General features: G+C 36.8%; 1 protein-coding gene across 9 annotated transcripts in view; it reads right to left on the reverse strand.

Moving 5' to 3' along the window:
• The window catches only part of PLCB4 (phospholipase C beta 4), a 195,962-nt gene that overhangs the window by 143,013 nt on the left and 26,663 nt on the right, over positions 1–26,286 (reverse strand). For all 9 annotated transcript variants that reach the window (XR_005558646.1, XR_005558647.1, XM_039359416.1 and 6 more), the window contains exon 2: positions 15,673–15,729. The gene's annotated coding sequence lies outside the window, so the exon portion shown is untranslated. The remainder of the gene's footprint in view (positions 1–15,672; positions 15,730–26,286) is intronic.

Genomic DNA, 26,286 nt, shown 5'->3' on the forward strand with positions numbered 1-26,286 from the left:
GCAGAGATGACACACTGCCAAGTGAAAGCTCCAATGATCTTGAAGAGGATCGCTTTCATTTTCCTTCTTGTACAGAAAAAGAATCTGGGTTGGTCATTCTATAGTAGCTGAAATGGGGGCAGCTATTTCTTTGTCTCTTGAAGGGGTCTTGGACTGATGAGCAAAGATTTCTTCTAGAATATATCTGATATATTCTGGGCCACCAGCATTTTAGTTTAAAAAGGTTTTTGGGGGTTTCTTCCCCTCAAAAAAATTGAAGGCAAGACAGATAAGTGATGAACGATCAATCATCTGCATTCATAATAATTTCCAACATCATTCCCCCACCCCCCAAAGGAAATTGCCACCCATGCCCTATTGAAGATTGAATGTATGTTTAATTTTATTGGATAGCATGATGATTAATGAGTCAAGGATAATTAAGGGAACTGTTTGAGAAGAAATATTTGGATCAGCTGCCTTAGAAATTAATTAGGGGCAAGAAATATATTAATTGATAAACTGATATGGGTGAACTTAAATGTCACTAAAGAACTTACTTCATCCATGGAAGCAAATTAAATTGGTTTAATTTCTCTGAACTATACATTTAAAGGAGTGGTTTCTACCTCTGCGTGCATCTTTTAACAAAATTCTGTAACCTGCTGGTTTTGTGTTAAGAATTTTGCGCTTTTTTATTTCTACTATGACCTTTGTTCATAAGGTATTGAGGAGAGGACTGCAGCTTAAAAAATGAGTGGATTTTGCTATGCAATCTTGCATATGCATACCTATTCCACCGAGTGAATATTCCAACATAAGTATGCATAGCACTGTAGCCTTACGCAACTGTCAAGGTACTGCAAGACATGGCAGGGATTTGCAAAGACACTGTTTCTTCAGAGTATTGTACTAATTCTGCATAAAATATCAGAAATTAGAAAACAGAATCTTTTAACAGCATGTCTACCTGTCAACATCTTTTCAAGCTACTGGAAAAATACAATGAATCCAAGACACATCCAAGTAAAGATGAGAAAAGCAACTTGCCCTTTTGCTCATTTTTTGTCTCATCAGAACCAGTACAGAACGAATAGCACTATCCTGAATGTAACATATGGGGGGGGGGTTTACATGGCAAAATTGACATTAGGTGGAACATAAAACACCTCCTTCCTGGCCTCCAGAACAGAAGACAAATCCTTGATGTACTGATTAGTTTTTACTTCATTTGAAAGAATATGCCGTTAAATGCATGTACTTATACTCTATGCTCGATGCACTGCAGTCTTGCACCCAAAGAGATTTTTTTTTCAAAGGGAAGCACTTAGACTTCTTAAATATTTTTTTCTTTTTTGATACAAAGACAGCTCACATTTTAAATTACAAGGAATTACAAAGTCATTCAGTAATAATAGTAAGAATAAATTAAAAACAAGACAAGAATTTTTTTTTTAAAAAAAGCAAGAATAAAATGGTGGGGTTTTATTACAGAGACAATATTTCTATATTTCCTCTTCAGGAAGCAGCCATAATTACATGATAATGTGTGTAAATGCATAATACATATGTGCCTAAATATCAATGACAAGGAAGCTACTTGGGTTTCCCCTAAGAAGAAAATCCATCTTAAATACTTGATTCTGAACTTCCACTATGACAATAAAAACTACAGCTCTATAAAACAAGATCAACTCAAAGCCATAGTTTAAAAAAAAATGCTCCTTTTATTTTCTTGTACATCTTGAATTCCCATAATATTTATTTAAGAGTGTATATTCTGCATCGCCATTTACAAACGGTGTTGGTATACTATGTGCAACTGGCTGCATCAAGAGGTAACTCAAACCTTCAGACCTAAATTTAATCTGGAATCAAGTTAATAGAAATGATATCCCTGGATAAAAGCTGTACCAGTTAAGACAGTATGATCTGGGATAATGAGTTCTTGAAATTTATTCTAAGAATACCAATTATGCCCACAAAATTAGCACAAAATCATCTCTGAATAGTCTGTACTTTGTGTATGTAAACCACAATTGATCCAGAGAGGACCACATTGTTCCCAATTGACTTCATTGACTTCAGTCTCTCATCTACTAAAAGCAGGTATCTGAACTATTATTTATTAAGGAAAAGTAAGTTCTTCATTTAAAGAGAGTAGGAGTGTATGCCCCAAAGAAGAAACATTAGCAATTGAAAACATCTGCCTACCAAGGAGTTTGTTCTACAACTGAAGACCTAATGCATTATTTATTATTATTAAATAAATATGTCACTCGTTACAGTGACAACAAAAGACTTTCTTGCCCCAGAAATCTACAAACTAAAGAAAAGGTGGGAAATTTATGAACTTCCTAAATTTTGTGGAGATCCAGAACTCAGTATCCCTCAGCAACAAAGCCTTGCTTGCTGCAGTTATAGAGAGTTTCTTTTAAAAAAAACTGAAGTAAATATATATATATATATATATATATATATATATATATATTCTTATTGGAAAAGAGGTCAGGAGAAATATAAAATCAATACTGTTAAAATCACTGTTCCATGCTTTTGAACACCACAGCAAAATTTCCGCCCACTTGCAATTTCCTGCTTACTATGTAAATTCTGGAACTGCTAAATGAGAACATTAGGCCATGTTATCTGCCGTGCATCTTAAATGCAAAAGTAATATTTTTCACTACCGTATGCACCAAATGAATTTAAAGATGAGATATAAAGAAGTGAAACCAACTTGCCTGCTGAAATCAATCTGCTCACAATAATACTTTTTTTTTTTTTTTTGCCAACCAGATCAGCATGGACCTGGGCCTCTTATATATCAATATGAACATTAAACAAGGTTCAGTAAAAAGACACTGAAGAAAAGATGAACTTCTTAAAATGTGGATATTTTAAGGCAAATTTGATCTGTTCCTGCTGTATAGTGAAGCAGCTAAGAATGGGGCTGTACAAACACACAAGTAGAGCCAGGGATAGCTGATGAAGCAGTCATGCAGAAAAAGCAGCATCTTTTCTGATTCAAAGAGAACCAATGCTATGCAAAGCACTGAGCATTTGTATGGACCTAAATTAAAAAAATATGGCCCAAGCTCAAAACTTGCTCAAATCCCATCTAAGCTATGGACTGACCCAACACAAGGAGAAATGTGCTTTCTTGCATCCTACTACTGAGAAAAAAATATATCTTTTACCTAATTTACCTAGCCATGATACAGATAGCTGAGTTACTGCATATTCCTTTGTGTAGTTGGGAAGAATTTTGTCTACAGGGTTAAGAATCCTATTTCGCCTTTTCACTGGCTGCGGAGAAATCCTGACCCAAATCTAACAGAAATCTGTTTCCTTTTCCCAGACCTGCTTATTTTGGAGAACTTGTTATCTCAGTTTGTTTCATCACGGAATTGTAAACCCAACCTTCTGTAATAGCCTGGATCATATTTAGGTACACTGTTCACAAATTGCTAGCCTCCCCCCAAAAGATTTTAACTGAATCGGGGGGCAAGTTATATGCATCAGCAAATAAGAGGAGTCAGAGGCAAGTCAAAGACAGCGGCTGTCTTCACAGGTATGAATGCAACCTCCCTCCTCCCTGTCCAATCATAGGCATATATGGGATTATTTTTAGACCACTTCCACAATAATGGCTTGCGCCATTTGGGAATCGGCTCTGAACACATTTGATCTCATGACATCATCTATTTTCAGAAGCCCAGTCCATCCAATTAGCAGGATAGTACAATCTGTTTTCTTTCCCCCTCAAATTGCTGCAGTGCTCCAGATTTTCTGAGCACTCCAATTTCCTATTGGTGGTATTTCCTAGGATTCAGAGGTAGCAGAAGTAAAAGTTAAGTGCAAGACATTTTGAAACCACAATGTAAGGGACTGAGGGTGAGTATACAAATGGTGTGTAGAACTGCTTTCTGGCTAATTTTGGCTTAGTGTTACATGCAAACCCAAGGGGCTAAAAGCCAGTTTTGAAACAAACCAACTTGAAATCATAGCTAAGTTAAATTCAGTGTAGTAGCGGCAGCTTAAGCACTTATTCTGTGACCTGAAAGAGGTAAGTGTCTGTTGAAATCACACAGTTCAGAAATATCTTTGTATAAACCCTAGCTAGTAAATTAAAGCTATATTCTGCCACAAGGAATGTCATTTTGCCTTTCCCAGCCAACCCCAACATTTCTCACTGAAATTGTTCTCATATGTTAGGACTTCTGTAATGGATGGGTACTCAGGATTAAAAATTTGTGTGTGTCTCAGACTCCACTCTCTAGCAGAGATTTTTTTTCCTCTAAATGGAATTATTTTAAAACATCCATAGGATATATAAATATTTCATAAGTATTTTGATTAAACAAAAACATAAAATCTTTGTAAATCTCATCCCACTAATTTAAATAAGAGTTAAGAGGAACTGCCCAAAAACCTCATGTTTAATTTAAATTGTGTTACTTATAATTACAAATTAATAACTTTAGCATAATTTTTATTATGCTTGTTATTATGCCTCTATTTCCTGAGGTAAGCTTTTTACTAATAACTACCACTGTATGCAGTTTTCAGTGTTGGACTTTATCTTCAGAAAGACAAATAGATAACAGATTTTTAATCAGGAAAAAAGTAATGCTAGTTGGACTTGATCCATTTGAGCTGCTATGAAATTCAGAGGCAGAACAGCAAAATTTATTTCCATTTAAATACACTGTAAAATACTATTCAAGAATCACTCCTATTCAAGAACGGACTACCTGATCTATCCCTTTGTAGTGTTGTAACTCTTCTTCCAAGAAGGTTCACCTGGTATCTGTTTTGTTATCTTTTAATCTCTCTTACATCTAATGCTATACAGGCTGTCCTCGACTTACGACAATTGAGCCCAAAATTTCCATTGCTAGGCAAGTTAATTGAGTTTTACTCCACTTTGCAATCTTTTTTTGTCAAAATTGTTAAGCGAATCATGTGATCATTAAACCAATCTAGCTTACCCATTGATTTTGCTTATGAGAAGCCACCTGGGAAGGTTACAATTGGTGATCACATGACCCCAGGATAGAGTAACTCTCATAAATACATGCCAGTTACCAAGTGCCTGAATATTGATCACATGACCAGGGGGATGCTGCAACAGTCGTGAGAAAACCAGACATAAATCACTTTTTGCAGTGCCATTGTAACTTTGAGCAGTCAGTAAAAATGATTGTAAGTCAAGCAGTACCTATATAATATTTTAAGTCTTCTTGTATGTTTGACCTCCACTGCTTTTTGCTGATGTTTTCATTGACTGCCTTATTTTACTGTTTTTGGGAAAAACTGATAGGCCTAAAGCCACAGCTCTGAGAACTTATTTTATAAAATGAACTAAAAATAAAAAAATATTAACCAAACTAATGTATGCTCTGATGAAGAAAATATGACAAAGGATTTGCAAATTGTGCAAATAAACAAAACAAACACAAAGCATTCACGAGCAAATTATGTGGGTACTTTTAATTCAGCCTTCCTCAATCTGGATGGATTTGAACTCTGAGCACTGTCCAGCCAGCCATGACTATTTTGCAGAACTATGGAGTTGACATTCAGACATCTCAAAGCAATCAGGCTGGGGAAGGCTGCTTTAGTTACTTCTGTCTGTAAATATTCTGCAGCTTAGACAACATGTCAAAAATGAACTGAGGACAATTGTTTCTTAGCCAATACTTTTAGAAGGAAAAGTCAGCAAATACAAAAATATGTCCAACAAATTTGCAATTTTTCTCTTCATCAAAACATGCTTAAATACTGTTGAATTAACCTACAGTATAATCTTCCCAATTTTTAAAGGTTGGCTATAACTGCAAGCTAACCTTTAAAAGTATAGTTTTCAAAGGCTCAGGTCCCATTATCAAACACCTACACACAAAGGCAGAAAGAGAACGTCCCCCAAAATAAAGCAGACCCTGAAAAAAGTCTAACGTAAATACATCGTAACTGAAATGTGTTCTGTCAGCTAGATTGCCAGTTATGAAATATGCAGTAATAAGAAAAAAAAAGAAATATAAGATTTACGTTATTATTTATGGTAAATACTGGGCTTTAATTTAATTTATCCAGGATACACAAAACAAATACCAAAAGCCTGATTTCATTTTAAAATGCTGAGTGGTTTTTTTGCTATATTCAGACGTTTTACATCAAGAGTTGCAGATGTTTAAGGAACCACACTGTTCACTCCGGCATGCTAACCTATATTTAAAGCTGGTAGATCTTTCTGACAATTGAACCAACATTCCACTAATTGATTAAATACCATACAAAAGCCACCTACGAGTATATAATCAATATGTAAGTTTGTAAAGAAATGAAAGAGTGAGGGTAAATATCACATCAGCAAACTAACTACTATTAAGCAATTTGTAAAGCCAGCCAATGTATCAAGAATCTCCATGGATAAAGCTTGTGAATTCATTAAGTTGTATTTGATGCAATGGCAGCAGTAATTATCACACTCTTACAAATCAATGCCTAAAGGAAAGATTTTAATCCCTATGACTTAACCACACAATCATACACATACTAATCATACAGACACTGGAGTTAAAAAAAAATGGTTGTCTTCACGAGCAGAAATACTGACTTTTCCAATTCTAAGAGTGCTCTGGCTACAGTAGTCATTTATGTGAGATAAAGAACTTCCATAGGAGCTGATGCTACATCTCCTCCTGGATTTTGGTGAAGCCAGGACTGAGGACTGGACAGATGCTTAAAGCAGGGGTTTCAAACTGCTGGCCCACGGGCCAGATGCGTCATAACAAAACCGCGCCTACCCCATTGCTGGCAATGGCAAAAAAGTTGTGATACATCACGACACATCACATGACTTTGCAAGTTTGACACCCCTGGCTTAGAGTAACCTCATCCATAATTAGCAGGCCCTGCATTCCTGTCTACCTTGCTTTCTTCTGTTTCTATAGTCCTAAGACTAGCAAAAGGGATAGCTAAGAGCTAGGACATCCAATGAGAATTGGACATGAAAGTCAGAAATTGTTTCAACATCTGCCTTGGGTTTCTGGTCATGAAAAGCAATTATCTGCTGCGGGAATATCGGAGGGGTTCTGTAGTGCAGGAGTTCCCAACCCCAGGCCGTGGCCCACTACCAGGCCTTGAACCAATTGGAACCAAGCTGCAGAAATGGCAGGTGAGTGCATGCATGTGGTGCATCCTATTGTGCGAGCAACAGGTGAGCATGTGTACTTGCGCTCCATTTGAGCGAGCAATGGGCATGCGTGCCCTTTGCTTATGTGGAACCATCCCTTCTCCACCCCACCCCCCACCGGTCCTCAAAGGTAGAAAGGTTGGGGACTGTTGGGGACTACCACTGTTGTATTTAGGAATTGCCTTGGGAGACAAGAGGGAGAGCCATAGACAGGACAACCAGCACACAGAAGGGGGGAGAATGTGGGAAATGTTTCAGAAAGGATTCTCCCTAGTTTTACAGAGAATAAAAGGAAAAGAGGGGAGGAAGAGTTTCAGTCTTGCAAGATTTTGTTAATCTAATTTTACAATAAAAATAGAGCTAGTACTCCTGGTTCTGCTTCTTGACTGGAGTATCTCATAGGGTTAACAGGTTCTGACACTGGTGTGTTCTGTATGCAATGGCCATCTTTAGCCTGCTGGTTCCCACATCTCCAGCTTCTACCTTTATACCAATCTTAAATGTTGACACTATTGCTAGCTTAATAATACAATACCAAAGCAACCACTTTGCTATATAAGCTACTTTGATTTACCTCATATTCATGCCAAACCACACTGGATAGTTTTGCATATCACCTACAATTCCAGCAAACCACATTATAGCTTAGGGTTATACATTATCTAAACCTGTTCCTCTATCAAGCAGCTATTTAAAGTCTTGAAGAGAGAACACATAAAGCATATATTTACAACAGCACTGTACAATTTGCCTTTTTGGGGCTTGGCAGAGAATAGCTACTTGTCACCAGCAGCAAGCAGCAAATTACAAGGCTGCAGTAAAAGTTAAAATGCTTGTATAAACGGAGTCCATTAAAACAGAAAGATGCAAGTCAGCTGAAGTAGAGGGAAACAGAGGGCATACATTTTTTTCCTGTACTGTTCTAAATGAAATGAAAATCTTCATTCACAATAATACCCTGTAAAGCAGGCAAGAAACCTAAACTGAAACACAATCTATTTGCAAAAGATTACATATACAACCTCAAATAGCAAAGCTAACCTTGGGGAAACTAACTTTTAACTAACAGCCCTACAGGAGTTCAGATGGTTTTTGGTTTGTTTATTATGCCATATTTTATTACTTCATAAGTAACTAAAGGCAGCTTGGTGGTTTGGCCAAGTTCAGTCAGAATTTGCTGACTCCAACACACCACAATGTGGCAACTTTATGCACCAATATTGTATGCAACCTCCAAAAAACAGGAGCCTAAATCTTCCAGACTCCAATTCAATAAAAGTGCATAAATGTTGCTAGATGAGCTGAACCAAACCAATATTTCACTACCCCAAAAAACCACTGCCTATGGACCTAGTCACTCTACTCACCAAATCAAGGACTCCTATTAATATACAATGAGCACTGTGATTGCATGCTGCATAAATTGTCTGCCTGATATAATTCAAAAAATGGGGAAATTATTGTGGATATAGAACATAATGTATAGACATGCCTGCAAGCTAACACACACGAACAGCAGAAACTACACACAGCCTTTGGCTTCTTCACTTCCAGAATGCCTGAGTTGTTGATTTGGCAAGTGCATGAAACTATTTTTTTCAGCCAAACATTCAGACCCTCAGAACAAAACCTCAGTCTGACCTTACATATTTTAGATCCTACAAAAGTTAAAGAATGAGAACCACTAAACGTCAGAGCTAGAATGGGAAACAAGTGCCAATTAAATACATCCTCCGAATGCAAGAAGATCATATTTGAGTAATCTCTAAAAGACAGTCCTTCTCTAAGTCAAGAGATCTTCTACAATATAGTTGGTGTCTCTGTCAATAAAAAATATATTATCAATTTGCATCACAGATTGCTATCTTTTAGTAACAGGTTTTATTCTATCTTAAAATAAACTGTGGCTTGAATTAACAGGGTCCTCACGTTCACAAGTTGGTAACAAAGCATCTAGTTCATAACTCACAACATATGAGATAGTTAAGATGAATTCTGATTTTTTTTTTTTGCTTGCTGATCATTGTGGCAAGTGTCATTTGCATAATTGAGAGCATATTTTATTCTGACCTTTTCAAAAGCTCTTATTTCCCAAATGTGATGGGTACTGAATTGCTTTTTCTGTAATACTATCATTTCCTATGGGATGGTGCCAATTATGTTGGAAGAAAAGACTGTATCAGATATGTAATCGGATATTGAGCGCAGTTATGACCATTCATCCTTGAATTTAAATATCAAAAAACCAATGTATTACTTCTAACAATGAGCAGACATCTGTCCAACATTTCATAAGGAGATGTGTTTGTGCAACCTAATGTTCCTTTTTCTCTTCTCTATAAAAAACTTGAATCTTCTATTTTGCTCCAGAGAAGCTACCAACATTTTTAAGCAGATTGGTGTAGGTGAACTGATACAAAGAAAAGAGAAAGGAAAGAGCATTTGAGTAATTTTAAAATCTGTAATAAACTTTTCCTGAACAAAAAGTTTGTCAACAATTGATAAGACACTTGGCCAAAAATGTTCTCAAATAGGTAGTTTTGCAATCTTGGGGAAGGCAAAATACTACACAGTATGGTAAATAGTTTCCAAGCATATAATGCTTATGCACAATCAGTGGAAAGATGGCCTTATCGGAATTTATTTCTATTTTCCTAGAAACGTCTGAAAATAATGGAAGTGAATTTGTGTAGTTGACTAGGTTCATAAACTGAGCCATGGCTTATTTATCCATCGTACTGAATAATCCAGACTTGACTGTGGTATCATATACCATATCAAGCCAATATAGAACAAGTGGCACTGGTCTTTATGTGTGTAGCTGAATTTTCCTTCCTACAAAATATGTTGGAAATTCTAGAAAGGACTGTCTAAATGAAAGTTATAAAACGGCTTTTATATTTCTCTTTCTCTGATTATGTAGAAATGAAGAAAAAAATAGGACCAATTTCCAAAGTCCTCAAAACTATCAGTGAACTGGGGAAGAATGAAGCTATCATGCGCAGCTCTGAAGTCCAAATGCACAGCCAGAGCAAGAGTTTACTACAGACAAAAGCACCTGAATCCAGTCCAGACAAAAACATGGCTTAGAAGGTGGTCTATATTTTGTGTCAGATGAGGTGCTGTAAGTTTACACTAGCTCTTTTCTCTTAATAAGCACAGGAAGAGACTTGCAATCTTGAGATACGACATGACATTTCAGCTTATATCTATAGTAGTTGAAATGAATAACACTTCTTGATCCAGCTGTTAAACTGGACACCGCAAGCCCTTGAAATCTAAAAGTCTTCAGATAGGAAATAACTGAGGAATGCAAAGAGCAGCATCCGTGCACCAAAAAATGCACATAACATTTTTTTATACCTCCAAACACATTTGCAAGATGCCCCATTTTCCTGTCTTAATTTTAAATAAGGTATGTCCCTAGATACCAAGAAACACTGTGAACTAACTAAGGTAGAGCTTTCTTTTTTGCTTTGGGCTTTTGAGTTTTTCTTTCTTCTGATCAATCCACCTGCATTCCTTTTTCTTCTCTATCATGAAAGGTTCAAGATCTCTCTCTCTCTCTCTCTCTCTCTCTCCCTCTCTCTCCCTCCCTCCCTCCCTCCCTCCCTCCCTCCCTCTCTGTGTTATTTCCCAAATAGGATTCCAGCAGAACTCAAGTATTAAGAGTGTTTATTGCTACTGCTTTGTACATTTATAGAAAACAGATTTTCCAAAAATTGGAATTGTTAAGAAATATGACGATTTTGTGAAGGACAATATACCATTTTATAATAATCCCATTGAAAATAAGCTCTTTACGGTCACTGCTTTGAAATTAAAAAAATAAAGACAAGGTTTATTTTTACTTTTTAGGTTCATTTCATCTCCTGCTTTTCTAACCACTGTATAAGAGTGATGCACGTTTTATTCCCTTTTCTTCCAACCTCGCTTTGATTCCTGTTATATCGATCTCTTGATTATATTAACGTCTTCTATGTTTTTACCACATAATATACTGATTCAATCTAATTCTTCACAAGTATTTGCTTTATCTCCATAATGAAACATATTCAACCACCCTTGTATGACAATTTGTGCTCTCTTTGCTTATATGAATCAAAATTCCATAGCCAAATAAAAAGAAATAAACAGCGCTCCAGAGAAAAGTGCTTGTGGTGCAGAGATTTCCCTGGTCAAATAAATAATCATCTTTAGTCCTATACTCTAGGGCCACAGTCTGTAGCACAAAAGCTGGCGGCAGATGGATGAACGAAGTCTGCATTTGAAACAATATGCTGGCGTTGTAATGGTGAAACTGAGAGAAAGAGGTAAAAGAGCCAGGGAAAAAAACTCAGATTTGATTTCATTATAATTCAAACTTAAATCAAAGTAAATTAAGTAAAAATTGCCAGCCAGGTTCCTCTGGTCTAGAGGTTAGGAACAAAAAGGAAAGAAAGCAAATGCTGTAGGTACTCATTTGATCAGTTTTTAACCAGTACCCAAAAAGCAGCAACACACAAAAGGATGTTAGTTTAATTTTCCTATTTCTGTGCAGATAACCAGGAGGGCTGTAATTGTAGAGTACTGAGGTTTATAAGGCTGAGGGGAGGAAGTAAAATTTATAGGCATTGGGCAGAAAGAAGGACTTTGCAGATTTTGTTTAAATCTCTCTTTATCTTTTCTCCTCAAATTCAAGAATTAAGCCATCTCTATAGTGTCTGTTTCTTTCAATGATTGTCCATCTTGTGTTTCTGTAGGATCCCTGTAAAAGCTAACTTATCTCTTCCATTCTGTCATCCACTGCTTCTCTGAACTCATGTTAGTGTTCATTTCAGTTGAAAGTCTATGTCCATATTCTACCATTAATTGTCCAATTTCTATAAAAGACATCTATCTACCATGGGGCGACACAGGAACATACTTAACCCATTTATTGCAGTGCCTTGCTGGGAGTAATGCCATCTAAGGTAATGGTGTCCATTTGGAACAGAAAGAACAATTCCAGCCATTATGACCTCATGCTGATGCTGCCTGTTTGAAAGAGAAATTCTGGCCTCTGAGATTCTGACACAGATGCTGAACATCTGTTCTCATCTAGCCTACTCTGAACTGGAGAACTGCTCATTGTAACCTCATAGTGAAATTGTCTAATGGAGAAGATTGGGCAGACGTTTTTCATGCTAATGCTGTCCAGTCTGGCTCCATTTCTATGAAGAAGTAGGTCTTTGCAACCTCAGGAGAGTAAGGATTCTCACTGTCTTAATGTCCCAAAGGCGCTTTTTCCAAAAGGCAACTGGACTTTCTTGTTTTTTTTCCTTTGAAAACGTTTCACTTCTCATACAAGAAGCTTCTTCAGTTAACTTCAAAAACATTTTCAAAGAGAAAAAAAAAGACCCAAGAAAGTCCAGTTGCCTTTTGGAAAAAGCACCTTTGGGACAAACATGACCTGGATGATTGAGAATCTCCATAGACACTCTCTTAACAATCTTCCCATTCTTTCAATACAGTTTTTGCTTCTCTTGAAGCTAGCAGTGTTCACTAATCCTTTTTTTTTTTTTTTGATAAAAGACAATGTAACTCAAACATATGAAACTTTTATTGAATTGAGGGCCACAGCTACCTTTTAATGGCTTATCCAAGACCATATTGCCAAAACTGATAGGGCCTCGTAAAGGATTTATAATTTGGCAAGCATAAACATTCAATGAAATTAAATAAATTAAAAATAATAACATGACTGGTTAATTAACTTTTAAAACTTAAACCAGGAGTTAAATTTATTGATTTGTTAATAAGAGGCTTGTTTACAAAATGGTGTAGGCCAGAGGTAGGCAACCTTGGCTCTTTTGTGACTGGCTGGCTCAGGAATTCTAGGAGTTGAAGTCCACGAGTCATAAAAGAGCCAAGGTTGCCTACCCCTGGTGTAGGCCATGCATAAATTAAGGCCAAATGTTACTATAAAATACAAAAATACTTTTAAAAGTGAGACAAGAAACATTTATTCCAAAAGCAATCTCGCCAATTAGAAACATGCAAAATTAGCAAGTAGCAATTATTTTGAGATGAGGATAATCTGTTCAGGGAGGAATAGTTTATATAAAAACACAAAGAGAAGTAAAACATGTGGGGAAAGAAGGAAGATTTTTTTTTAAAGGAAAGACAACTGTAAAAATTAGGATAGCATGGCCTTCATAAGAAGCTTCTGATTATACTTATAGAGTAGATGTGAGTTCCATGACAAGATGAAAGAGCCAAACCCACCAATTTGGCCTACCTAATTAAAACTTAAAAACTGCACTGCATTAATGATTGCCAGCTAAGCCTATTTCTTTGATGTAACATATATTCCATAGTTCTATGAGAACTTCCAATACGCTGAGCTGCTCCAGTAATGGCGGCTCTTTTAAAAAACCCGAGGAATGCCCGGCAATTTAAAGTGCGGCGTTTTGCCTTCCAGCTGCCTCGCGCTGTCTGAGAAGGCTTCCGCAGCTACCTCCCTCCTCGCATGCGTTCCCCCCACTAATCCTTTATCTACGCGGGGCTAAGTAGCTGCTGTTATTAAATGGCTGGGCTTAAAACCGCAGCTCCGCTGATCAGCTTGATTTTTTTTTTTAAAGTAAGTGGAGGGTTGAGGGTTGGGTTAGGGAAGGAGTTTAAGGGATTCCCCCCCCCTTTATAGTGAGGAAGACTATCCCTCTGGGAAGTGTGATTCTCAATCTGTAATTTGGAAGAATTTAAAAAAATAATTTAGTCTATTAGTTCCAATTTAATTTAAATTAGCCTAAACCTTCAGCTATTGAAAGATAATCCACCAATGGAAGAGAAACTATACCTGCCTAGGAGCCAAAGTTGTACGTCTGATTCCTGGGCGAGATCAGTCAAGACTGGGAATCTCGTGGTCCAGGACGGGCATGGCAACTTTGGCTGACTGATCTGATTGGGCAGGAATACAGTCTCAACCCATTGGTGGATTATCCATCTCCAGTGCTGGAGAACTTCCAAGTGCCAGGCAGAGACAAGGAAGTACAGCTCCATCTTGCCAGAATGCAAGAGTGCAGGAGAAAAGAGAAATGTGGTAACTTTTAGGAAGAATTTCCACTAAATGTCATTTTCGCTTGTCAAAACAACCTGTTAAGTTTTATCATACCATAGGTATTTTTATCAAGAGGCCTGGAGATGACCTAAAAATGTAAGCTGAGGCCTATGAACACCCATGTGCTTCTTCCAACACATCTAATTGTAATTCATATATTTATAGAGATTTTCTATTCCTTTACACTGAACTGTTTCCCAAATTTAAAATATATTTATGGGTGTGTGACAGACTTATTCTTCGTATTTTGTTGGCTCCCATGGGGAGTAGCTGCATATTAGAACTATTTCAGGCTTGCCATTCATTTCTGTAAATAGGGCCAACAGCTGAAGAGCTAGCAGGAGTTATATTTACTATTATTTAGATATAATTTTACTGCCTTCTGATAGTACCAACACCACAATAAAACAATATAGGGTATATATTATATAAACAGAAATAAATAAAGTGAGGAGGAAATCAGATAAAACTTCATAAAAGGGGACATTTCATAATGTAACAATTATTTCTTTCTGCTCTGTGAGGATGGTGGACTTAATGTACTATTCCAAAGGCTACCTCAAGGAAGGCTGTATTGATTCTTGTATGGAGCAATGAAAAAAATGTTCTTCTAAAACAGCTTTGAAACCATTGAACTAATCTGAAATAAAACTGAAGAGATATTCATACATCATTCTGTAAATACAGGTAATCCTCAATTTACAACAGTTTGTTTAGTGACCAAAGTTACAATGGCATTGAAAAATGTGACTTATGACTGTTTCTCACAGTTACGACCTTTGCAGCATCCCCATGATCATGTGATCAAAATTCAGATGCTTGGCAACTGGTTCATATTCATGACCGTTGCTGTGCCCTAAGGTCACGTGATCACCTTATGCCACCTTTTGACAAGCAAAGTCAATGGGGAAGCCGGATTCACTTAACAACCGTGTTACTAACTTAATAACTGCAGTGATTTACTTAATAACTGTGGCAAGAAAAGTCGTAAAATGGGGCAAAACTCACTTAACAAACTGCAAAATATTGGTAACTGTGATAGCAATATGCATATGCCATCATTTTCCCCCCTTCCTTGACCACCACTAATGCCTGCAAATAGCACAATCCAGTACCTTGTATTATTTCATATTTGACATTCACTTTTTTTGACATCAGAAAAACATCAAAACCAAGAAGTTTTTATCACAGTTCTGCACCCTGATAGGCTACAATATGCTAATCATATTAAATTCATATAAATGAAGCATTACTGTAGCAGTACAGAAATCTTCTAGAATTTAATTCAGCTATTGACTTAATCCATTACTTTTGCAGCAAAGAGACTACAAGGGCCGGGAGACCTTAAAAGTTCCACATTTCTTTTGGAATTAAATGACCATGTGGACATAAAAAGTAAAGAGTATATACCTACCTTTATTATCAAGGCCACATCTTCAAAACATTTGCATATGAAGAACTGCTCTTATCTCTACAAAACAAAACAAAACATAATTGACATTAGCAACGTTTCAAAATAAATTAATGTCCAATAATAGATAATTCAAATAATGCTAGTGGTGTATCCTAGTTAATGATACCAAGTTACAGCCAAAAGCACAGTCCAAATTTTAATTATTATAATAATTAAGCACATATTCACAGTCTTTTTTTCTAATTAATATCTTAAGTTATTTAAACAATATGTCTATGATTTTAATTAATACTGTACAAATATGATATAAAAATGGTATAGTGCATTAAGATTTACCATAATATAATAAATGGGAAAAATAATCCTTCTAATCAAAAGAATTACAGATTATCAAGTTTTTAGTACATTTAAGGACTAAAATCCAAATATCTGGATTTGGATTAAAGCATCAACATTTTGCATCATTCCCTGCAGATCTGAGAATCAAAAGAGACATGGTTTTCAATAGTTTCCCTTCAAAAAAAGCTAGTGGAAAGGCAGAGGAACAGCATACAAGCAAATGAAAGCATATCAAACCTTTACTGAGGCCAGAAGTACAACAGTCAGATACAAGATACAAGAGGTAACAATGAAAATATAGAGGGCTAAAATTAAAGCAATTTTTTTACAAGCTTTTGCATCCAAAATGAGGTGGATTGTGAAAATAGTGGTCTAGAATTAGACAAACAAGATGTATGCAAACAATGGTCACACATGAGGAGCAATCAATAGACGGCACATTCTGCATCAGGGAATTTCTTATCGATAGGGTGGGTTTTTATAGAGAGAGAAGCAAAAGAGCACATGCCTCAGGGATTCTACTCAGCCATTCACGCATATAAGGAGATGGGGAATATTTTTGTAGATGGCAGAAGGCAATGCATCCAGCCTGCTAAACTGAAGTCCTGGCAAAATTCCAGAACTGCAGCAGGTGAGAAAAAAAATATTCCGGTATATACCCACTTGGAAAGGCTCCACAAGCGCAGTAAGGCTGAGAAAGAGAGGTTGATTGATTTGAACTTCAATTGATGTTCATTTGAACATCGATTTGAGCATCAATGTCCCAAACAGGCTGTTTAAGGAAACTTCGGGCATTTTCAAAGCAAATGGAAAAAGGCTTTTCATTGAGAGTCCTAAAGATGGAAACTTGCCAATAACATTTTTTTTAATCAGGTTGAGTTGATGTGAGAACCATTGGAGCTAGGCTCACTGGGGAAAAAGTGTTAACTCAACCATACATTAAAATGATAATACCAAGCTCCATGGAGACTTAAACAGAGCAGCATTAAAACACCCTGGGACAGCCAAGAATAGCTCCATTTAGAGTGAATGGGTTCAAGGATGGCAAGATTTCTAAAAGTACAGACTTAGGTACTACAGCACAAAGAAGCTGAGAGAAGATCTTGACTACAAAGACTTTACAAGTTGCAGTGACAAAGTAGGAGCCTTTTGAATAGAAGAAACTCGAGAACTACACTGAGCAATATCTGATTGATATAAACATGTTCTCTCTCCTAGGTGTTTGTAAATCTGTACTGACTCAATATTATTCCAATTTGCCAACAATAAATTGTATGATAATGTTGTGAAAATATTTTTCTGATAATAGTAGTTTCTCCTGTGAACAGAAAGAGAGAAGGCTTGGATTAATTGAGTTTACATACAAGTTAATAAACAGGACGGCTACAATACACCCTTGCCACACATCAGATATTGCTGTAGGGCCAATAATTTGATTGTTGTGGCCAGGGGATAAGTTTTTATTGAGTTTTATACTTGAAGTTTGACTTCTATTAGCCATCTATAGTCACTGCAAGTGAGTTGGGTGGCTATATAATATTTTTAATAAATAAATAAATAAATAAATGGACATCTATCCAGCATACAAGCAGAATTTTACTGTATTTTTTTGCAAAGTTCTTCTGCTTTCTTCTTCTTCATTTTCAACATTGAATACCCCATATCCAAACTCTAGCCAGGTTTCATTTCACTATATTCTAAAACTCTTCGACTGTCTCCCCCATCCTTTCCCCCTTCCTTCTCTCTCCTCCCCCCCATCTCTATATCTACCACAATTCAGAGGTATAACAAACAATATGTTCATTGTTTATTTGTCAGTTCTACAATAAAGCAAAAAATATGATCGATGGGCAGAATTCAGGTTTTAAGAGTTAAAAAGGTACTTAAAATCAAGGAACATTAATGCTCAACTGCTTCACATGCCTTCTGAGATTTCAATACCATTTCAGTCATATGGTGATCTGGCAGAGAGTCTTCATTTGAAGGAGAGAATCCAAATACTTAGAGTAGGCAGACGACACCATGATATTTTTCACAAAAAAAGAAATATTTATTTAGCAAGGTGCTTTTGAAGCTTGTCGTGGAACGTCTCCCACTCAAGATTCAGTACGTTATAAAATCAATAGATAAAAGTAGGTCAGACTGAACAGAGACACCTCTTTCTATTCTATTGGATTGAGAACAGGAAAGAAACCCAGCAATCTGTTACAACATTTTGCTGCTCTAATGGAGAGCATTTGCAAATATTTAAGCAACATGAACATGCAACTCTCCTATCGAACTGTGTAGTAGCTTTTCGGTACAGTCCTGGATTCTACACCCACATCTACATTTTGCTTACACTGAAAAAGCAGCACTTATTTTTTTATGGCACTAGGCTGAAGTCTTGCAGGCAACGCCACAAGACAAAAAACAAGGTCCCATGGATACTTAGGCATAACATGGAGCTGCTTCCTGATCTCATGGGCCTACACTGCACTTTTGTGGCACAGAGGCAAAAACTCCCCATGCCAAACTAAAATGAGAAGTAGAGTGGCACCTCACCACAGTTGTGAATAGTTACATATGTTGGAAACTTAAAATGAGAGTGGATTTCATTTTGAACTCAATTCCCTCGTGCGCTCCACTTTTCTCTGTGGGCATCTCGTATGCCTCAGTCCGTTAAAAAAAAAAAGAGTAATTAGACAGCTAGCAATATTACAAGGATAGAATAATACCATGAGCTAAAAATAATAATTACACAAAATCCCAAAGACAGGCTCAGAAGCAGCTTCTCCATCTGTTAGCTTGAATATGTCCAAATGAACAGTTTTTCCAATGAACAGGAATGGAGAACCTATGGCCCTCTCCCTGCCATGCTGATAGATTATAACCTGCATAAACCCAGATCCAGATCCATCAACTATGAAAAATGCTGGATTGAGTATCAACCAGAGGGCCAGAGAGAATGGTATTTCAAATTACAGAAGCTAACACTTCACTTTAGTCCCACACTCACACAGGATTAGTTTCACCGACCCTGCTTTTTATTTAATATGTCCAAGATCTACCAGTTCCTGTTTAATAATTATGCTAAATACAATCGCTTGGAATATTATCACCAGCTTTCTTGCCGATGTTCCAATGTAGGCACGTTTATACTGCACGATGCGAACAAGATCAAATGCAAACTTCCATGAAGCTCATGATCTCAAACAGTGCACGTATTTTGGAAAGAGTTAAACACAATCACCAAAATGAATCATCGGAGTATATCAGCACACCAATCCCATAATTTATCAGCCTCAGTTATGATTAGGTCTGGAAGCCAAAAGCCACAGTATCCATATACCATTGCACATCGTAACAGATACACAGAAAAGAATAGCAACAAGCATGACTAAACAGGTCTAGGACATAATAGGATTCAACTAAAATGGAAGTTGCTCATCACAGCTCTCTTTAAAATAAAAATATTTATTTATTTTATACTTATTTACAGGTAGTCCTCAACTTACGACCACAACTGAGCCTAAAACAGATATGTCAAACACAAGGCCTCGGGGCTGGATGCGGCCCGTAAAGTGGTTTCATGTGGCCCCGCAAAGCCATCCTGGAAACAGCGAGGGAATGGCTCCTGCTGCCTTGGCCCTGGCCCAGGCCGGCCGGGAGCCAATGTACAATTTTATGGTGGCTATCTATGCTCAACGCATTCAGTCTTAGCTCCACAAGGCCGTCTAGAAACAGCAAGGAACCAGCCCCTGCTGTGCCGGCCCCGCCGTCTGGGTGCATACTGGGGAGGTGTCACCCTTTGTGAGGAATGAAGAAATGGACCATGCCTTGGCGCTTGCCCCACTCCCACCCCCTTTTGCCAGAGACCCTCAGATCTGTCCTACTCCTGCCCAGGCCCCCACAGGCACCCTTGACGCGAATGATGTAGAGCTGGCCATGCTCACCCAGTAGGCCATACCCACTCCATCCACGCCCACCCAGTAGGCAGCACCCACCCTGGTCACACTCACCCAGCCCCCCGAGGGCAACTGCAATGCTGATGTGGTCCTCAATGAAATTGAGTTTGACACCTCTGGCCTAAAATTTCTGTTGCTAAGCAAGAGATTTGTTAAGTGAATTCTGACCCATTTTGTGACCTTTCTTGGCACAGTTGTTAAGTGAACCACTACAGCTGTTAAGTTAGTGACATGGCTGTTAAGTGAATCTGGTTTTCCCATTGACTTTATTTGCCAAAAGGTCACAAAAGGGGACCACATGACCCTGGGCCACTGCACCCATCATAAATATGAATCAGCTGCCAAACGTCTGAATTTTGATTATATGACCATGGGGATGATGCTGCATTCATAAATGTGAAAACCAGTCGTAAGTTACTTTTTTCAGTGTCGTTGTAACTTTGAACAGTCACTAAACAAACTGTTGTAAGATGAGGATTATCTGTATTTAATCTGTACAATTATGATTATAATTCTGAATAGTGAAATCTGGAAAAACCAGTTCCCAGGTATTGAGCAACAAGTTGGACACAGGGCATGCTGCTTCTCTTAGCAACCATGACTAGAAACCATAAAGGTCCTGGAAAGAAATCATTGAAAAATGTGGATAACCTATAAAAATCAAGAAGAAATTGTGAAGTGTTATTGTGAATCAAATCCACTGCACGATGGTTTCCAAGATGTGAAATTTGAAAAATAAAATTTCTGGAATCAAATAGCACTGAATAACTTAGTCATGCATCAGAGTTGTTTCATACTCAGAAACAAGGCATTTCCAGATACTTGTCTTAATGGATTGGAACAACAATTTTAAAAACATGCAAATAAAAGATCTGAAACTGAAAAAAGAAAAATAGGCCACAAAAGCTAGAAAAGAAGAAATAACCATAAACATCCATTTGGATGTAGCCAATGAAAATGATAAACACTTTATTCAAAACAATGAACTAATTATATTTGTTTGATGATCAACAATAATGTGAGATGATCTCCTTTAAAATCTACTCAAAGAAAACATTTAAATAAAATTTTGCATGATGCAAATTGATTACTCAATTGTGACAAAAAATGATAAAAGAGATTAATCATCTCAAATACAGCCTCATAAAAGCAATAACAATAGAAATACATTATGAATTAAAAGCAAGCCACCAAAGCAAATATCTGGTGCTAAAATGGAAAATTAAACTGGAAAATAAAGTTCAACCGCCTGCAATATTTAAAAAACTGAAAAGAGTTTGAAAAAACAAGACAATCAAAACAACAAAATGACTACATGGTACAGAAGTCATGAAAAATTGCAGGGACTGGTGAAACTAACTGCTTTGATTAAAGAAAATGCTTTGTCTAGCTTTGTTTCTATTTGAAAATCACTTTTTGCTTAAAATTAAAAGAAATAAAATTTAATTTTAGATTATTAGAACTGTTAGATGTACAATTTATTATGGCTTATTTTAATGTATTTTATATTTATATCTCTACTCAAGAAAGTCGGAAATTTACTTTTTTTCTGTATGTTCCTTTCCTTCTCTTTTTCCCTATCCCAATTTTGCTTTTCCCCTGATCTCCCTTTTTCCTTACATTTTTCTTTTTGTTTCCTTGTACTTTATTTTCTGTTGATATCTAATAAAGTTTTATTGAAAAAAAGAATAATTTGTGGAAGAATAACAAAAAATGATGACAACTGGTAAGAAAATTGAACAATATTAAAGGACAATCAAACAATTTCAACAAATAGGCAATTTCAAACATTCAACAATATATATAGGATTTGGGCTAAAATATTTATCCATTTTATACTTTTGTTTTGTGAATTATTTCAAACATTACAGCAAGGATTCACAAGGAACTTTTCCAATCCTGCAAGACAAAACCAAAGAAACAACCAATATTTTTCATCCAATCCTACAACATTCAAGCTGTTAATAAAAGTAATTGCCAGTAATATCTACAAACAATTAAACATACACAAAAAGCAAAACGGGAATTTCAAAAATTCAAACGCTGATTGATAGTTTGACCTGATTCAATTCACTATTCCATATATGAATTAAGACATGCTTGAGTATTTTTGGAATTAATTTTAAAATATAACATTTTAAAATAATACAATTGAAAATAGGAAAACAGCACAGAGGCCAAACTCAGAAAAACTTGGAGAAATCAAAATTAGGAAAGGAATTTTCAAGAAGACCTTTTGCTTTCATTCCTTTTTAACATACCTCTTATTCCACTGCTGATAATTTTGAATAAAATGCCAGTGGGCCATGAAATAACCAAGCAAGGACAAAAGTTTCATATTTGTTCCACATGGATGATTAGAAACTAGATGCAAAATAATCTATAGAAATACACTTTTAAATACAGTTTGAATTTTTAGTGTTGACATTATGATGAAATTTGGAATCGATAAATTGCTATGCTGGCATTAAAAGTGGGAAATTGAATACTCAGATGAAACTTACTGATTCGCCCTCAAATCAAAGCACTGGCAATGAAGGAAAGGTATAATTGGATATTTTAGAAACAAACTATATTTTGCACACTTAAATGAAAAAGAAGGCAAGCTTGAAATATAAAAAATGAGTTAGAAAGTTTCTAAAATCAAACTGTGTGGAGATAACACAGTCAAAAACATTAATACTTGGGATTCCCCTATAATATACTATCGAGCAGATATTGTTGATTGTACACAAGCTAAACTAATTGCTTTAGATAACAAGATCTGAAAATTTATGACAATACATCATGCTCTACACTCAATAAGTAATATAGAGAGTTTGTATTTAACAAATAAAATTAGTGGTCATGGTTTGTTACAAGTGAAGCCAACAGTGGAGAATGAAATCATATATCTAAATGAATACATAAATGAGGGGTTATTAAAAAATGTCTGCAAGGAAAAATCAGAATCAACAATGGAATAGAGAAGTAAACAATTGTGGGGAAAATACAGGCAGGAATATTGGCCATGTTGGACACCTTAAGTTGATCAAAATATATAAAAGGCAGGATAAAAATAAAATAACAAGCCTCTTTATATTCTGTGCTTCAGATGGCAATGGCTTCAGATTGGATCCATCAAGAATAAAATGAAAGGGTTAATATTTACAGCACAAGAACTGGCACTACTGACAAATGCCATAAAAATGGAATATAAAGAAACTAAAAACACTAGCAAATGTAGATTATGCAAAGAGAAATATTAGATTGTTGACCACCTAATAAACAGCTATGATAAAATTGCCCAGATATATTATAAAAAAAGACATGATGACAAAAATGATGCATTGGAATTTATGAAAAAAGATGGAATTGATGGCCCAGACTATTCTAGACATTCATAACACTCAAAAAGTGTTCCCAAATGACTATGTCAGCACAAGAAACAAGCATTAGCAACATCTAGAACACAACACACCCAAACATCAAAGTGATTGAAGACAAGTAAATTTAACTGAAACGTGTCCATACCAAATAACAGAAAAATCGTTCAAAAGGAACTGAAAAAGTTTCTCAAGTATTGAGAGTTAACAATAGAGATTATAAAATGAGTGAACAATTCCCCCCCATAATTACTGGAGTATAAGAAATTCCATTAAGTGAAAACTATTTTAAAAGTTAGAATTATTTCACTTCACAATTAGACATTACAGCTTTGCTCAGAACCAGATAAATATTAGAATGGTATTTGGGCTTCTTAGGCTTTAGATAAAGCTTGAATTAACCCTGTGTTACCAACATTTGCTCAAGATTCTTCAGAAGAAAATAATAATAATAATGCTGAAGTCCCAGAGCGCTTCATTTTCTATTACTTTGTCTATTTTGCAATCCCAGCAGTTCTTGTTTGCACGCAAATGTTATTTCTTGCACTTATTCCAGTACACCATTGTTTTGTCCTGCTGTAAAAAAGCACCTGCTACATAGTACTCCAGACTTAACAACTATTGATAAGAAAGACATAAAAGTCTTGATAATGGACCTGGAGACAGTAGAACAAAGGAGAAAGAGAAAGAAATGGAGAAAATCACAAAATGCGAAGACCTGCAAATAGAAGTAGAACAACTGTGGCTAAAGTAAGCCAAAATAGGAACAATAGCAATAGGTACCTTGGATGCAATTCCAAAACATCTGGAGCACTTCTTAAACACTAGCAGCACTCACAAAATCACTATCAATCAATTGCAAAAAAAAAAAAAAAAACCCCAACAACTCAGCTTTCCTTTGAACAGCTTACATCCTGCAACAATACCTTTGTCATCATCCAGCAACAACATTTTCCTATTCTTGGTCCTTGGAAGGACTCGATAGGTGGATAAAAATGCCAAACACAATCTAAAATCTGGCTGATTATGTGACCAACCATAATAATGCTGTAAGTCTTGGATTTCACAAATACATAGGTATTGATATTAGTTTAAATCACTTGTATTTCAAAACATACCATTAATTTGAAGGAAAAAAATGACCCTTATCTGCAATTAAGCATAAATTTCTGTCAAATTTCAGAAGCAAAATACATTCCTTCAGTGCTGTAATTTAAATATTTTAAATGCTAAATTTTTAGATTCTTTTTTAGATTTGTTATCCTACCTTTATTATTATTTTTATAAATAACTTAAGGCTGTGAACATATCTGACACTCCTTCCTCCTTCTATTTTCCCCAACAATAACCCTGTGAGGTGGGCTGGGCTGAGGATGAGTGGCCCAAGTCAACCAGACAGGTTACATGCCTGTTTTCTAGCCTGGTGCCTTAACCACTAGACCAAACTGAACACTGTACATGCTCAGGATCTTTCTTTACCTCTTTTCCTGCAGAATAATATAGAAGCAAACGTGACATGTGGAATGGAAGATGGAGGAAAGAAACATATCATTTCTGTGCTTCATATTTTCTGTGAAAAAAGCAGACCCAAGTAAAGCCATTCAGTTAAGGATCTGCAATCACCTATTAACATCACAATCTCCCCCCCCCCCTTGTCAAGCTCATTTGATAAAGCGTGTAGTTCAATTGTCAACAATCTAGGGCACTGAAAGCAAGTAATAATGAGACAGCGGGAATGGAAGGGGATATGAGCAACAATGAAAAGACTTCTATTCATCTGGTTAATAAAATCAGCTACTAACCAGCACTTTGGAAATTCAGCCAGGAAACAAACAATTCTGTATCTTGGGCTTAAAAAAGCCTCCAGCTTCATTATATATGCAGGAAAGGGGCATTGACTTATCTGAACGCCTTTTCTCAGCATGGAGATGGATAATCCACTCAATGGGTTGAGACTGTATTCCTGCCCAATCAGATCAGTCAGCCAAAGTTGCCATGCCTGTCCTGGACCATGAGATCCCAGTCTTGACACGAGCGAAGCCATTGACTGACAGTAAGACGTTTTGGCTCAAACTAAATATTCCTTATTATCCCTGTCTAGAAGGGTGGGTGTGGATTATCCATCTCCGTGCTGAGAAAAGGCGTTCAGATAAGTCAACGCCCATTCTCCAGTACTGGATATGGATAATCCACTCAATGGGACATACCAAAGCCTATTGTCCTTTGGGTTGGGGAATAGACTGGTCCCGTGTGTAACTTTGGTCTAGAACCTGCTGGAGAACCCTCCTACCGAAGGAGGCCTCTGCAGAGGAGTACTTGTCGATTTTGTAATGGCGAATGAATGGAGAGGGCGAAGCCCAAGTGGCCGCCCTGCAAACCTCTTCAACAGAAGCTTGCAGGGCCCATGCTGCTGAGGTGGCAGCGCTCCTTGTGGAGTGGGCCGTGATATGCCTGGGGACTTGCAAGGCCTCCGCCTGGTATGCCCCAGTGATGCATGCCCTAATCCACCTTCCAATGGTAGAGGACGAGACCTTCTGGCCCCTAGTGGAGGGGTGGAAGGATATGAAAGGTGCTTCTGAGTGTCGGAATTCCGCTGTACGTGAAATGTAATATCTTAGTGCCCTGCGTACATCCAAGGTGTGCCATTGTTGCTCTAGGGCATGAGTTGGGTTTGGACAGAAGTCTGGTAGGACTATTTCCTGTGCTCTGTGAAAAAGGGAGTTGACCTTTGGAATGAAGGAAGGATCTATTCGCAGGACTACCCTGTCCCTGTGAAAGTGACACAGGTCCTTCCTCGTTGAGAGAGAAGCTAACTCGGATATCCGTCGAGCTGACGTGATAGCTACTAAGAATGCTACCTTATGGGTCAGGTAGCGAATGTCACGTTTCGAGTGGTTCGAAAGGTGCTCTGGTAAGAGCTTGTAGTACTCGTGGCAGTTCCCACGATGGGTATCTGTGCACGG

Source organism: Crotalus tigris, unplaced genomic scaffold (genome assembly GCF_016545835.1).
Source record: "Crotalus tigris isolate CLP2741 ecotype Arizona unplaced genomic scaffold, ASM1654583v1 scf7180000019070.2622420, whole genome shotgun sequence".
In the NCBI taxonomy this organism is placed as follows: Eukaryota; Metazoa; Chordata; class Lepidosauria; order Squamata; family Viperidae; genus Crotalus; species Crotalus tigris.